General features: G+C 38.6%; 1 long non-coding RNA gene across 2 annotated transcripts in view; it reads left to right on the top strand.

Annotated features, from left to right (window-relative positions):
- The window catches only part of LOC105467226 (uncharacterized), a 116632-nt gene that overhangs the window by 82082 nt on the left and 21971 nt on the right, over positions 1-12579 (top strand). For both annotated transcript variants that reach the window (XR_011624707.1, XR_011624706.1), the window contains exon 3: positions 3026-3144. This is a non-coding gene — a long non-coding RNA (uncharacterized lncRNA). The remainder of the gene's footprint in view (positions 1-3025; positions 3145-12579) is intronic.

Genomic DNA, 12579 nt, shown 5'->3' on the forward strand with positions numbered 1-12579 from the left:
GAAGAAGTTCTTGAGAAGCCTCATACTTCTTAGCAGAAACAGAAGCTGAGTCAGGAAATACGGTTTTGTGATCATTGTTTTGACAATATATTTATTCTCTGGCTGTGATGACCTAGGAAACATGGATTTTCCACCAGCTTAGAGTTTCTGCTAGAATAAAGATGACTGAAGTGGGTGAAACAAATATCTGCGGCATTGAAACATGATTATATATGCATTTTAGACAATATTTATAGTTGAGATTTAAGTTAATTGGTTATATATGACTGATCTGCATGATTTAGTTGGATGTTGGGAGGGAAATATGACATTAGAATGTTTACCAACTGATAAAATGTGATTTATTAAAACTATATGGTGTGAAGAACATTATTAAATGCCATGGAAGGTTGACATTAGAGGGAAGCAAGACGTGTGTCAAATTCCTACCTCTACTGAATGTATCCATGTTTTTATAACCAGGACAATGCAGTTATACAATTGCCTTGCTTATGGGCTAAATGACTATCAGCAATTATTAAGGGTTGTTGTAAATGATAAGAATGTCTTTCAAGCTTACTTTGAAAAGGCTAACTATTGCTGGGTCTCCATAAACAAGGGTTTAGATAGGGATTTGGAGCCCAGATAGCTGGTAGAAGAGGTCCAAAGGACGGTACCGTACTTCAGGAAATATAGCTTATCAGGAGAGTATGCTAGATGCAAGGGCCTTGAGTTTTGTTCACTGCTGCAGCCATAGCTCCTAGAACAATGACACTCACTAAGTATTTGTTGAATGCATGAAAAAATGTATATGCAGTGGGGGCATCTCAGGTGGCTCAGGCAGCAGGGGAACCAACCAAAAGCAAATTATGTGAGCATGACTTAGCTTCAACTGAAATTAGAAGTCATCAAACTAGAAAAGGCCATGTCGTCTTCCCCAGGAAGCAAGAAAGACAGTTCTGGTCCGGGATTAACTAGAGAGAAATATTTAGATCAAGGGCCACTGAGAAAAATTGGTAACCTAATGGACTCTTCATCAGCTATTTATGTCTGTTGCCGAATAACAAAGTTACCCCAAAACATATCAATTTGTTTTGGAACCCAGGAGCAGCTTAACTGGGTGGTTCCAGATCAGGGTCTCTGATGAGGATGCTGTCCAACTATTGGCTAGGGCTGCAGCCATGTCAAGGCTTGACTGGGGTTAGAGAGTCTTCTAAGCTCACTCCCATAGTTGATGGTGGGCCTCAGTTTCTCATTGGCTGTTGGTAGGCTGGCAGGTTCTTGCCATGAGAACCTCTACATAAGGCTGCTCAAACATGGCACATTGTTGTCACCCAGAGTAAGTGATGAAACAGAGAGAGAGAGAGAGAGAGAGAGAAAACCTGAACAGAAACCATAGTCTTTTATAATCTAATCCTAGAAGTGACATCTTATCACTTCTGTATTCTGTTGCTTGCACAAACCAACCTTGGAACATTGTAGGAAAAGACTATTCAAGTGTGTGAATAACAGGAGGCAGTGATCTTTGGGGACCATCTTAGAGTCCAGCTACAGTAGTAGCTATGGAGACTATTCTAAAACAGTGTGTCCCCCAATAGAGGACAAAGTGAGCCAATCCTAACCCTAAAGGAGTTTATAGTCTATGTTGGGCTATAGAAATATTTGAATAATTATTTAAAAATTAAAAAGTAAGCTGTCAACAAGTTCAAAATAAAAATCCCAAATCTGTCTTACCGGTTTCTGCTATAATATTTGAACTGGAATTCTGACTGCTCTGAAACTGATCTAATTTGGGGCCTAAAGTCAGAAATTTATTTCCAGTCTATTATCTCTGAATCAGTCTCATCTGCCCAAACTGTCAGGAGAAGCAGAAAGGAGTCATCTTTTCAATGCAACTTTTATTAGCTAATTTTCTAGGCAGGACTGACGGTAAATCCTTTTTGTCACTCCAAACCCTCATTTTCTGGCTTACCCAACCTCTGTTTGACGTTAGGATTATCTTCACTGTAGAGGCTCCCTCAAACCTCTAGTACAGTCTTTATTTTTAAAAAGCTATATTTCTGTTTAGAGAGCATTACATCCACTCCAGTTCTATAGCTTATGCAAATAATTCAAAAGTCATATGGCAAGTGAGGACATGCACCTGCGTCCTGTTGCCACTAGAGAATGTCTGCTTCAAGGAGGCAGGGCTCTTCTGTGGGCCGAACACAACAGACCATCACCTGTGTGGAGTGTTTTTGTCCTCTTGGGGCTTGGTGAGGTGTTGCTCTTGGGGCTGCTGCATTCCACAGGGGGAGAAGATCTGCAAAATAAACAGTTCTGGACTAAGAACTATAAGATCCATATTCGAGCACACCAATGGACTCGGTTCCGGATTCAGCTTGGGCAGCTTCTCCTATGTGGATGAGGCTGGATGAGCAGCAGTCCATTATCTTTCACCAGAGCCAGGCTGGCTACACCACAAGGAGTTAAAGCTTTCTCTCTGCACACAGAGAAGTAATACCAGAGCAAGCGAAGCTCTAATTGCTTCTCTAGAACCGACAGGGGGATCGGTAGATGCAATGACCTAATAGTTTTTTTCCACAGCTATTGTTCTGATCGCATGAGAGCTATTCGTAGTCCTTGTAATACAAATTTTCCAAACCATGGCAATTGTCATGATATAGGCTGAACTAACCTTTAAGCCATTTTGTTCCTTAGATCCTTGAAGCCACTGGACAATGAAAGTGCAGATTGCTAAACTTCAACTGGTTTATAAAATCACATGGTAGATAACAATTAAGATGGTCTTTTCCGTTGCTTAGATAAGCTCTGCTGGTATGGATTAATAAACTTGATCTCAGCATTCCAATGAGGGAGTGGCTTTATTAAACCACCAAGTTTGACTCTAGCAACGTAATTCTTTACAACAGAGTTAATGTAGGAAAATCTGATTCTTACTTAAAGGGATAGTGAATTTATCAAAATTTTGCTCTAATCTAAATTCTAATTTGCTTAATACATAGTCTTCAATAAACCTAATCATATGGACATTTTCAAATTATAGGTGCTAATTACAGAAGCCATTTCTGCCAATTCTGGGGGCTAAGAAAGTCGTGATTGAAAGGACAATCCTGATGAGAGAGCATAAGTAATGCCTTCATTTAACACATGGCAAAGAAACAAGTAAGTGTTTTTGGTGAACATATTCTTCTACTTCTCTATTCTTCTTTGTTTCTGACAGTTTATTTCTGACAGTTTTCTCATTGGCATGAGGTAGAAGTACTTGTCAAAAACCAGTCTACTTAGTATAATCCAGTTGCCAAGGAAATTACATGAGGATTGTCCTACCTTTAACAAAATGTACTTAACCCTTGCACATAATGCTCCAAGAATTCTAGCTAGAGTGGGACAGAAAGAGGGTTGTATTTGGGAGTATGGCTGCAAAATATCCCTACAAAGGCTATCTTGTCTCATGGACAGGTACTTCACCATTAGCACCATGACTTTGAAAAATGCATCACTCGGTTATTATCAGTGCCTTTACAGAGAACACTTTATATTCATCTGCTAACATTTAATAAACACTTACTGAATTTCTACTTTGTTCCAGGCAGAGAAACAGGTACACTTAACAGCAGATGTGTAGCACAGTTATTAATTGCACGGATTTTGGACAATGATTGCATGCGTTATGTTCCTATTTCTGACGTGCTAATTGGGTAGTGTTGGGAAAGTTATTAGACTCCTCTGTGCCTTGGCTTCTTCAACTTTAAAATGGGAATAATAAAAGTATCTATCTCTTGGTTTGAACTGATGATTAAATGAGTTAACAAATGTACTACATATAAAACAGTGTCCTCCATAAAGTTATGCTATATTTTAGTTATTATTATTAAAAATAAATATAATCTCAATGAACTATTTTTGCCTAAATTTCTCCCTGTCCACTCTTTCTCACAGTTATTTTTTGTCAAGTTTAAAGTCAGTTTTCATGAGAGCTTCAAGAAGTACAGCACTTTGCAATGTGAGACCCTTATTTTATAGATGAAAACCAGTCCTGGAAAGGTTCTATGAATGGCTCAAAGTAAAAAACTTGGTTGCAGTGCCAGGATGAGTATCCTATTGTGCCTCCTATACTTTAATTTTTGCTTGAAAGTCAGTATGGCATAGCTTTGGGGGCCTCTCAGACCTTGGCCAGAGGACCCCAAGCTCATTCTTCTCATGCTACCACTGTCCTCTCAATAAATCTGCATTCTTCCTCTCTCTACAAGAGCCAGATATTGTGGCCTTGAATCTCCATTCCAGCCACTTTCCCAGTTCCAGGCATTCTTGTAGCAAGCATTAATGCAAAAACAAACAAAAAAAAAAACGGTGAGTACTTCTGCCCTTTCCTATGCATCAGTCATTACATTGGTGACAGAAACCAATCCAAATTAGCTTACCCCAAAAAGGAGATTTATTAGAGCTCAAAGAAGACAGAGCAACAACCCTTGAGAGGTCTTCAGAAGACTAAAACCAGGAGTTCACATTCCATCAGGATTCTCATTCCGTCAGGATTTCTGTCATCTTCTAGAGAAACAGAGTGTTGCCCTAATTCTTCCAGACCAGCTCTTCCCACATGCTAGGGACTTGGCCACCAGCAGCTCCGGACTCACCATCTTATGGATTTCTGATTATGTGACACAACAGGCGTGGCTTGAACTATGTGCCCATCATCGCCAAGGAGAGGGGTAAGGTATTATAATTGGCCCAATCTGAGTCATATGCGAATCCCTGAGGCTCTGGGTCTATTTTGAGTGGCAGGAGGAAAATGGTACAGGGAAGAAAAAACATATACTCTGATTAGCTTCTTCTGAGCGAGCTGGCAGTTCATGGCTCTTTGCAGGCTCATGTGATACACATGTCTGTGGAATCTAGGTCTCAAATTAATTTGCTTGAAAATAGGGAAGATTGAACACATGCTCCTGTGAATATTCTAAATACTGTCTGTGTATTATAGCATACATCCTGGATTCTGAGATTTCTTTCCTATTTTGAATGTTCACTGAAATTCTGTGGGCAGTAAAGCAAAGGGGAAAACGGAATTACCAACCATCCTTTTCCATGACAAAACTGTTTTTGGCATCTGCCAGTCTGGGATTTAAGAGACAAACAGAGCCCTCATGCAGCAACTTGCCCAATATTTATCATTGCTTATAATTTTATAAGAGCTTGTATTTGGCCATACTTGCTTTTGGTAACATATTTAATAAGTAATAGAACATGAACTAGAACTGAATCTTTTTGTCTCATTGTCAAATATTCTTTCTATATATTTTGCTAAATTGAGGCAAGCAAGGGTATTTTTAGTTGACAAGCAACAAAGGCATTGAGTACAGTGTGCCAGGAGTCTGGCTTAGTGTATACATCAACATGCATTTGTTGAATGAATGAAAGTATCTTTGCTAATGTCACAGAGTAAAGCCTTAACGAGGGGGAAAGAGAAATGAATATGTGTGCAACGATGAGGCTCCACTAAATTCTCTTGACACGTGTCCACCAGGGCTGGCATTCTTCTCGAGTACTGGCTGAGGGAAGGTTTTCCTTGTTTTCTTTCCTGATTCAGATTGCCAGATCCTTGTGTTTGATTTTAAATTGATATGACAGAACATCCTGTTTACTTGGATTAATTTACAATTATTCTTTTTGTCTTCTGTTCTATAATGCAAGAGTTACTTTTTCATACCTGACCGGATGCTAAACATGTCCTTTATGTGTTTGAGTTTGTTTATTTCTTGCAAATATGTTTCGCAACTGTATTTAACAACCAAATCAATTCACAGGATTGGGGTGGAGTAGTGAACAGAGTGAAATTCTACGAGCTCTTTTCTTGGCTATTAATTAAATGATTCATTCTATATTAAGTATTACTGAAAGCAATTCTTACATTGTGATTAATTAGATCAATAATAACGTTCTCACTAGGAGTTTTTGATTTCCAAAGTCAGAACTTGACGCAAATACAGTTTTGCAAAGAACCTACTTCTGTGTCAAAACTGGGAAACCGCTGATCAAATCCCAGAGAAATTAGAACATAAACCTTATGCTCCATAGTTATCAGTAAATCCAGTTTTAAAAAATGACACCCCACGACCAAATAGCCAATAATAGAAGTACTTCATAATTGGCAGCAATGAACCCTTTTGAACTTGGAGATTCCATCTGCAGTTTTCCCTTTGAGGTCCCAAACCCCTTACAAATAAATGATTGTACTTTTCCTGGAATGGAGGGGCTGGCCTAGTCTATAAGCAGTGAAAAATTCCCATGTGCCATCTTGTGGAGCTGTTGAATTGCTCATCAATAAAATTAATCTGTGATTGCTTGCATGGGTCACTCAATGTGCCAACTCACACATTACGTAAGTGTAAATGTAAACACTGAGCTATACAGATGCTGGCCTTGTACCTAAAAGGTAAAAGGAAAGTTAATCTACACTTAGGGTCATATTCATTATTTTATTCTAATGTAAACACATTCACATCTCTTGGCCATCCTTTTGTTTTGAGGAATTTCCCCCTAAAATCTTAGTGTAGTCTCAGTAGTCTTATCAAAGCATACGCCATGTTTGGGGTAACTTTTGGATTCTTTTTACCATCTTTGCTTCCTATATAATTTTACTTTGCCTTTCTTTCTTTGTTCTTATCAGTCTTCTTTACATGAATCATTTCCATAATTTCCATAAATTCCTGAGTGCTCTTGGTTTTTATGCATTCTTTACATTCTTCTTCCTTGTATCTCATGGCATCTCTAAAGAGATCTCTGGATGAAAAGTGATGAAAAAAGGAGGTCCTTATTCCCATTGGCACTGTTAGGTTGGCTTTCAGTATCCGCTGTCTTAGTTTTTCTGGCAGTCATTCTGATAATACCTCTATGTGTACAGAAAACTGTTTCAGACACTTTTCAAAACAATGATAAGCTCTATAACCATGTCAGTGTCCCAAAGTGTCTAAACATCGATTACATTTTTCATGAGCCTAGATTTTTCTATGGGCAAAGAAAAGTTTGCCCTCTAGTCTTTTTTAAATCAAGCTCCAGAACTAACTTACAGTGAGTTGCTTAGAAGTGGAAGACCCTAGTCATTGCCTGACCCTGGGGCCCAAGTAGGTCATGGGTGCATTTGACTGCAAGCCACTTGGGATCTTTAAGAACTCCAGGTGTGGACATCCTGTGTATATTCAAGACATTCTTCCCAAAATCTTAGCTAAAATTGCTTGTTGCCCGTTAAATTTTATTCTTTTTGTCTGTCTTTTGTGAATTCCTCCACAAACTTGGTATGAAATTAATGCCACCGTTATTTTATTCATTTCCAAGAATCTTTTTAGTCTCACCCGTTTTTTTTTTTTTCTCTGTATGTGTGTGTGTGTGTGTGTGTGTGTGTGTGTGTGTGTTTCAGGTTTCTAAGAACACTAGGAATTTACATAGTCCAAAGATTGGGGACAAAGGGAGAGTTAGGAGCCTGGCGTTCCTGTATAAGCAAGGAGAGAAACTGAGTCTGATCAGATCCCATTGCCTCTGACTGTCACAGGATGTCACTATTGATGACTGCTCTCAAGACAAGTGGTGTGTGTCATAGCTGTGGACTCCTCCCTTAGAGGGAGTCCAATACCACCCCACCAATGCTAAACTTGCTTGGCTCTTTCCTATACAGCACATTAATAGACCGCAGGTTTGCTGGGTTGGTCTGGTCTGATATTTGTCTGCTCATAGACCCAAAACAACATCACCCTTCTCTCACTGAGGATCCACTCAGTTTGATTTCGTTCATATTGAGAAGACTTGCTCAACTTATTTTCTGAGGATGAATACTTTCAGTAACTGAAAAGTGTTTTATCTTCTGAAAAGGATTCAGAAGTGATTCCAGGGTACTGACAGCTACTCTTCCTTTGTTTGGAAAGGATTACTGTCCCCAGGGTACAATCTTCAGTGAGATAAAGGTGATTGGTGATTTTGTGGCGCTTTTCTAGATGACTTAGATTATAGTTTGTTTGTTTCCTAAATTGTGATATTTTTTAAAGGACACTAAGAATAATTGTACCAGAACTCCAGTCATAAACAAGGGAAGCTAGGATGTTTGGTTATTCAAAACTTTTTTCATTAGAGAGGAAAGAGAAATAGAAATGTAATGTATGGTGGACCTTCTACTACAATGGATAAGAGTCTACTAACTTTTTAACATGAAAAGAAAAATCAAATACCATCCACTGAAGGAGAACAGGAAGAAAAAATTAAAGTTTGTCTTCAAACAAAAATGGATATTATACTGATCACACAAAGTCCCATAACTAGATTTTCTTTCTTTATATAATCAACATTTATTGAGCACCAACTGCATGCAAGGTCATACTGGCCATGGGGGATGCATGTGTGAATAAAACATTTCCCATCTCCTGTTTTGAATAAAAAAGATTTTGACTTCTACATCTGTTGTTACTCTCTGAAACTGCTAGTGTATACTTGTATTAAGTGATATTAGGATTGAAATTTGGTCCAGGAATTTATTCATTTCTTCTAGATTTTCTAGTTTATTTGTATAGAAGTCAAATCCCTGAAGAGACCAATTACAAGTTCTGAAATTGAGGCAGTAATTAATAGCCTACCAACAAAAAAAGTCCAGGACCAGACAGATTCACAGCCGAATTCTACCAGAGGTACAAAGAGCAGCTGGTACCATTCCTTCTGAAACTATTCCAAACAATAGAAAAAGAGGGAATCCTCCCTAACTCATTTTATGAGGCCAGCATCATCCTGATACTGAAACCTGGCAGAGACACAACAAAAAAAGAAAATTTCAGGCCACTATCCCTGATAAACATTGATGAGAAAATCCTCAATAAAATACTGGCAAACCAAATCCAGCAGAACATCAAAAAGCTTATCCACCACAAACAAGTAGGCTTCATCTCTGGGATGCAAGGCTGGTTCAACATATGCAAATCAATAAATGTAATCCATCACATAAACAGAACCAATAACAAAAACCACATCATTATCTCAATAGATGCAGCAAAAGCCTTTGACAAAATTCAACAGTCCTTCATGCTAAAAACTCTCAATAAACTAGGTATTGATGGAACGTATCTCAAAATTGTAAGAGCTATTTATGGCAAACCCACAGCCAATATCATACTGAATGGGCAAAAACTGGAAGCATTCCCTTTGAAAACCGGCACAAGACAAGGATGCCCTCTCTCACCACTCCTATTCAACATAGTGTTGGAAGTTCTGACTAAGGCAATCGGGCAAGAAAAAGAAATAAAGGATATTCAAATAGGAAAAGAAGAAGTCAAATTGTCTCTGTTTGCAGATGACATGATTGTATATTTAGAAAACCCCATCATCTCAGCCCAAAATCTCCTTAAGCTGATAGGCAACTTCAGCAAAGTCTCAGGACACAAAATCAATGTGCAAAAATCACAAGCATTCCTATATACCAATGACAGACAAACAGAGAACCAAATCATGAGTGAACTCCCATTCACAACTGCTACAAAGACAATAAAATACCTAGGAATACAAACTTACAAGGGATGTGAAGGACCTCTTCAAGGAGAACTACAAACCACTGCTCAAAGAAATAAGAGAGGATACAAATACATGGAAAAACATTCCATACTCATGGATAGGAATAATCAATATTGTGAAAATGGCCATACTGTCCAAAGTAATTTATAGATTCAATGCTATCCCCATCAAGCTACCATTGACTTTCTTCACAGAATTTGAAAAAACTACTTTAAACTTCATATGGAATCAAAAAAGAGCCCGCAGAACCAAGACAATCCTAAGCAAAAAGAACAAAGCTGGAGGCATCACGCTACCTGACTTCAAACTATACTACAAGGCTACAGTAACCAAAATAGCATTATACTGGTACGAAACAGACATGTAGACCAATGGAACAGAACAGAGGTCTCAGAAATCACACCAGACATCTACAACCATCTGATCTTTGACAAACCTGACAAAAACAAGCAAAAGGGAAAGGATTTCCTACTTAATAAATGGTATTGTGAAAACTAGCTAGCCATATGCAGAAAACTGAAACTGGACCCCTTCCTTATACCTTATACAAAAATTAACTGAAGATGGATTAAACACTGAAAGGTAAGACCTAAAACCATAAAAATCCTAGAAGAAAACCTGGACAATACCATTCGGTACATAGGCATGGGCAAAGACTTCATGTCTAAATCACCAAAAGCAACGGCAACAAAAGCCAAAATTGACAAATGGGATCTCATTAAACTAAAGAGCTTCTGCACAGCAAAAGAAACTATCATCAGAGTGAACAGGCAGTCTACAGAATGGGAGAAAATTTTTGCAATCTATCCATCTGACAAAGGGCTAATATCCAGAATCTACAAAGAACTTAAACTAATTTACAAGAAAAAAACAAACAACTCCATCAAAAAGTGGTCAAAGGATATGAACAGACACTTCTCAAAAGAAGACATTTATACAGCCAACAAACATATGAAAGAAAGCTCATCATCACTGGTCAATAGAGAAATGCAAATCAAAACCGCAATGAGATACCATCTCATGCCAGTTAGAATGGTGATCATTAAAAAATCAGGAAACCAACAGATGCTGGAGAGGATGTGGATAAATAGGAATGTTTTTACACTGTTAGTGGGAGTGTAAATTAGTTTAACCATTGTGGAAGACAGTGTAGCGATTCCTCAAGGATCTAGAACCAGAAATACCATTTGACCCAGTGATCCCATTACTGGGTATATACCCAAAGAATTATAAATCATTCTATAAAGACACATGCACACGTATGTTTATTGTGGCACTGTTCACAATAGCAAAGACTTAGAGCCAACCCAAATGTCCATCAGTGATAGACTGGATAAAGAAAATGTAGCACATATACACCATGGAATACTATGCAGCCATAAAAAAGGATGAGTTCATGTCCTCTGCAGGGACATGGATGAAGCTGGAAACCATCATTCTCAGCAAATGATTGAAAGAACAGAAAACCAAACACCACATGTTCTCACTCATAAGGGGAGTTGAACAATGAGAACACATGGACACAGTGAGGGGAACATCACACACCAGGACCTGTCAGGGGATGGGGGGACTAGGGGAGGGATAGCATTGGGAGAAATACCTAATGTAGGTGATGGGTTGATGGATGCAGCAAACCACCATGGCACGTGTATACCCATGTAACAAACTTGCACGTTCTGCATGTGTACTCCAGAACTTAAAGTATAATTTTAAAAAAATATTTTGTGTGTGTGTCATAGAATCAGCATTGGTGAATTCCTTCTTTGTTATTGTTTTAAATTTCCTTTTAAAACAAACAGCAGTTGAATTAAATGGGTTGAACTGGGAATATGCCAATATTTTATTCTCCTTAAAATTGGAGAATGTGGTGACTGAAATATAGGCACCCTGGCTTAGTCATTGATTGCTCTGGCTGCATTCAGTGTAAATCTTGTCTAACCTTAGTCTAGTTCAAAAGACAAAATGCTCTCAGTTAAATTTGACAGAAGAACCTGTAAAAACAGGAGGCTTACATTGTACCTCTGGATGGTTTGGAGTAACTTGTGACAGATACTCTGTTCACTTGGCATAATTAGATTCAACATTGTTAAAATGTCTGGATTCATAATCACAGCTCTTGGGAACATTAATAAATTGCGGAGGCCATTTTGTTTGCATTCCACAAAGGATGATCTTTTTGTAAAGCTTGCTGTGCAGGGGAGATTTTTGGGCTCTCTTCCAAGATGACTCAGCTCTTGTCTGCCTGTTCTATGAATTGATTACTTGGAAAATAATGTAAATAACAACTGCAGTGGTAAATTACAAGTAGGGAAATCAAGCATTCTGGACATCTAGCATGCAGAAAAGCCCTGCCCATTAAGGCAGGCATTTAGGTCAGTTGCTGATGCTATGGAGGCAGATGTTATGGGAACATTGTAGTGTACATGTGTTTGAGCATATCTTGCTCAGGGGTGATGGATGTGCATCGTGTTGCCTTGATCACAGGCACTGACCACAACCAGGTATCTGGAGAGGACGGAACAAGAGTAGTGCAAATTTATAATCATTTCTGAAAAACAAACAAAAAAAAAACCTCAAAGCTCCTCAAATTCTAGAGTATACCATGTGGTTAAACAGCTAATTACAAGCTGCCTATGTTTTCCTTAATTTGTTCCACATGTGATAGTCTTAGCTCCCCCAAATAGACTGTTACAAGGCATAGTCCCTGACAAAGCTGGGAAGCATGAGGAGCTGGTGTTGGAAGTCATCCCACCCACCCTATCCTGGTGTCCTCCACCACCCACCCCATCAGCCCCCAGAAATACTATTGTTATATCCCCTTTTCCCTAATAGGACACCGTGCTCTAGGCCTACCCAGTGTGATATTTCCAATTAGGCAAATCTGTTAGAATTCCAGCTCAGTACTTACTGTGTGACCTCTGGAAAGCTCCTTATCTCCTTGTTTCCTCCCTGCCTGGAGCTAAAAATACTGGATGGTTGTGAGGATTAAACAAAGTAAGGTATTAAAATGGCTTAAACAAGGTGTAGCACATGTAAATAGTGTAATAAATGCTGCTC

This window comes from Macaca nemestrina, chromosome 6 (assembly GCF_043159975.1).
Source record: "Macaca nemestrina isolate mMacNem1 chromosome 6, mMacNem.hap1, whole genome shotgun sequence".
NCBI classification, from domain to species: domain Eukaryota; kingdom Metazoa; phylum Chordata; class Mammalia; order Primates; family Cercopithecidae; genus Macaca; species Macaca nemestrina.